Source organism: Elephantulus edwardii, unplaced genomic scaffold (genome assembly GCF_000299155.1).
Source record: "Elephantulus edwardii isolate Elephantulus edwardi_28Jun2011 unplaced genomic scaffold, EleEdw1.0 scaffold00084, whole genome shotgun sequence".
Taxonomy (NCBI): Eukaryota; Metazoa; Chordata; class Mammalia; order Macroscelidea; family Macroscelididae; genus Elephantulus; species Elephantulus edwardii.
Window position 1 is genome coordinate 424,290 of NW_006399834.1, and position 4,231 is coordinate 428,520.

Here is a 4,231-nt window from a genome sequence, read left to right on the forward strand (position 1 = left end):
TCTTTCCAACTGCTTTGTAAAATAAAGCCACATCTACACTCTTTCCTTACCTTGATTCCTTTTCTTTTTTCTTTTTAAATGATTAGCAGTATTAATTGTAACAGCCATGGAAACTCACTGTAGATCATCAAAAACCAGGATTGACGCAACAGCAACTAACAATGACAGTTTAGGTGAAGATCGCAGGTATGTCTTAAAAACAGTTCTATTAAACATCTTGTATGTCACTATACAACTGTTAGTCCCTTTCCTAAATCAGTGTGAAAGGAAAAAAATTACAGATATTCTTCACATCCGTTAAAACTTTGTAAACATTTTCTGACAAAGCCTATGAAAATCACAAGGAATAGGGAAGGCTGTAATAACTTACTTTTTATAGAAAACAGCTCAGTTGTACTATGTCCTCATTAATGTTCTTATTATTCAATCCTAAATTCATCTCAGCCTATTTCCAGTTCCTATCCTTCCCGAATCTGTGAAGATATCTTTTTTCTTAATAGCATGCTTCATCTGAGAGTTGATTACCTAGCTATGTATATGTCCTGCCCTAAGAGCTAATATTCATGAGGCCAATCTTTTTTTGGCCTTTCCTGGATTTTCAACTCTACATATGTACATAGTGACTGCTCAACAGTGAATGAGGAAATGAATGAATAATTACTAGTTTGGATTATGTGAAATAGCTGATTTTTTTTAGCTTAGATAAATTAAAATTCTGTTAAGATTTACAACCTTAGAAACTCAATGAAGGATACCATGAGTCTAAATCAGCTTGATGGCAGTGAATTTGGTTGAGTTTTAAATGGATAATATAATCACTGAGGCAAATGACCTGTACTGACTAAAATGAGTGTTCCAAATTAAATGGAGGGGGAGAGAGAGAGAGAGACGGACAGAGACAGAGACAGAATATGAGATAAAGACTTGGAGCATTTTATTCATTGTAATACGCCATTGTGTGTGATGAGCTCCCCACAGGCTAAATTCTATGGTAGTAGGTTTGGAAACTCCTGAGCAGTTGTGACACCATCTCCTGACTCACCCTTTCTCTTTTTGTAGTTATATGATGTATCTTTACTCAGACTGGCAGACATGGGCAAGGCTACATGAATTCCACTAGCAGAAAGGCCATGGTCAGGGTACGGGACACTGCTGCTCATTGCTCAGTAATTCCTGACACTCAGAGTCCTGGTGTGAGCCTTAACCCCATTCTTATGAGTCCCAAAGGGAATATGGGGAGCTCTGATGGCCTAGTTAGTGGTAAGAAGCTATGCTGCAATCCCAAAAACATGCAGTTCTAATCCACCAGCTGCTCCATGGGAGAAGGATAGGCAATCCTTCTATGCAATTTTCGGTCTCTGAAAATCCACTGGAGGGTGTCACTTCTGACACAATAACACACAGCAACAGCAACAACAAGGGAATGTAGAACTGCCCTTCCACAGAATTGATCGTGTCTCCTCTTTAGCACTGTGAAGGTGAAGTCTGTAGAAAGGTCTTGTTGTTCATCACTGACTTAGTACTATCCTAGGAGGGTATGGAGGGGGAATCTCACTGCTCCACCACCAGTGCTTTGAACAAGCAGCTGTGTGAACTACCCAAGGTGGGAGAAGAAACTGACTGACCTGTATGTCCTTAGTAACAAAGCATGTGTGTGTGGACTCAAGAGCCACATTTGAGACACAGGCAGCATCAATCAGGCAGCATTTCATTCTATTTTACTTAGGCTCTCCATGACTCAGACCTGACCGAATGATGGCTAACCACTTTGTAACAACAGCAAATGCATAAAGGATTCATGCCCCAGACTGCTACCATTCCAGGTCACAGGGGGAAATGAGAGTAATAGAAAAGGGAAAAATTTAGAAGTTACATCTGTACTTCTTCCTTTTGATGCTTTGCAAACTTTCCTTACCTTTTCAGCTTCTTTCCTTGTTCATTTTCTCTGTCTAGAGGTTTGAGGCAGTGAGTCCCAAAGTTTGAAAACAAGGGTTGTGAGATGATGTCAAGGATATCATCAATGAAGAAAGTAAAAGTCATTACAAAGAAAGAGGAAAAAGAGAAAACCAAAATGGATGTCAGAAGAGACTCTAGCCCAGAGTCCTCCAGTCAAAGCAGGTTCCTGTCCCGTCCTTGCCCACTGCCTGCTACCTCTTCCTTTTTCAAAATGACTGATGCCACTGAGTCAAAAACTTCCTAGCGAGTGGAGAGGCAGCAGCCATCTCCAAGACCGCGAGAGCGCCCACCAAGCAAGTCAAGCTGCTGCTGCAGGTGCAGCATGCCAGCAAGCAAATCCCCACAGATGAGCAGTACAAGGGCATTATCAACTGTGTGGTTTGTATCCCCAAGGAGTAGGGATTTCAGTCCTTCTGGTAACCTGGCTAATGTCATCAGATGCTTCCCCACCTAGGCTCTCAACTTTGCCTTCAGAGATAAATACAAGCAAATCTTCCTGAGTGGTGTGGACAAGAGCACCCAGTTCTGGCATTACTTTGCCAGGAATCTGGCATTAGGCAGGGCTGCAGGGGCCACATTCCTCTGCTTTATCTACACTCTAGATTTTGCTCCTACCTGGCAGCTGACTTGGAGAAAGCAGGAGCACAAAGGGAGTTCAAAAGCCTCAGTGACTACATGGTTAAGATCTCCAAATTTGAAGGGATCAGGGGCCTGTACCAAGGCTTTTATGTGTCTGTGCAGGATATTATCATCTACACAGCTGCCTACTTTAGTATCAATGATATGGCAAAGGGAATGCTTCCAGATCCCAAGAACACTCACATCATCATTAGCTGGATGGTCGCTCAGTCTGTCACAGCCGTGGCTGGCTTGACTTCTTAGCCATTTGACACGGTTCGTTGTCATATGATTATGCAGTCAGGGCGCAAAGGAACTGATATTATGTACACAGGCACACTGGACTGCTGGAGGAAGATTGCTTGAGATGAAGGAGGCAAAGATTTTTTTCAAGGGTGCCTGGTCCAATGTGCTCAGAGACATAGGTGGTGCCTTTGTGCTTTTCTTATACAATGAGATCAAGAAGTACACACAAGTTATTTCCTAGTTTCTTCCTGTGAATGGTCATGTTATCTTGAGCATTCTTGACAGACTGTTGGCTGTCTTCAATCAGTGGCAACTACTGATTAATTGAAAATGATAATAATAATATTCTCCTGACCAGTTTTCTCTTAAAGCCATTTCCATGATGATGATGATGTGTCTCAATTATATTTTTTATTTCAGTAACTCCTGATGTCACGTGCTTCTGGTGTCTCCGATTACCTGGGAAGATGGGAGGTCTGGGAAGATGGGAGGTCTGCGGGTTCTGGCAGCTTTCGTGTGAGATGCCCAAATCCTTTCTGCCGGAACGGATGTCATGTGCTCCTGGTGTCTCTGATTACCTGGGAAGATGGGAGGTCTGGGAAGATGGGAGGTCTGCGGGTTCTGGCAGCTTCCTATCCCAAAGAAAGGTGACCCAACCGAATGTGGAAACTACAGAACAATTTCACATGCAAGCAAGATTTTACTGAAAATTATCCAAAAACGACTGGAACAGCACATCAACAGAGAACTACCAGAAGCCCAGGCTGGTTTCAGAAGGGGTCGTGGCACTAGAGATATTGTAGCTGATGTTAGATGGATCTTGGCTGAAAGCAGGGAATACCAGAGGAAAGTCTATCTGTGCTTCATTGACTATGCAAAGGCATTTGACTGTGTAGATCATAATAAACTGTGGCTGACTCTGAGAAGAATGGGAATCCCAGAACACTTGATCGTTCTAATGCGAAACTTATACTTGGACCAGGAGGCAGTCGTCAGAACAGAGCAAGGGAACACTGCATAGTTCAAAATTGGGAAGGGCGTCTGGCAGGGATGTATTCTATCTCCATACCTTTTGAATCTGTATGCAGAACAGATCATCTGGGATGCTGGGCAATAAGAGGAGGAATGTGCCATCAGGACTGGTGGAAGATCCATCAACACTCTGTGTTATGCAGATGACATAACCCTGCTTGCTGAAACTGAGGAGGACCTGAAATGCTTGCTCCAAAAGGTCAAGGACTATAGCCTTCAATATGGATTGAAGCTCAGCATCAAGAAAACAAAGATTCTCACCACTGGGCCAGTCAGCTGTCAGGGACCTCTCCAGAGTACTGAGGAGCTGGACGCAGACTGTAGACTAAGGTGCACCTAATCCAGGCTATAGTCTTTGCAATTGTGTATTATGCACCGG

General features: G+C 43.1%; 1 pseudogene; it reads left to right on the plus strand.

The window, feature by feature from the left end:
- Window positions 1-1,106: 1,106 nt before the first annotated feature.
- On the plus strand, window positions 1,107-3,061 carry LOC102861053 (annotated as a pseudogene).
- Window positions 3,062-4,231: the final 1,170 nt, after the last annotated feature.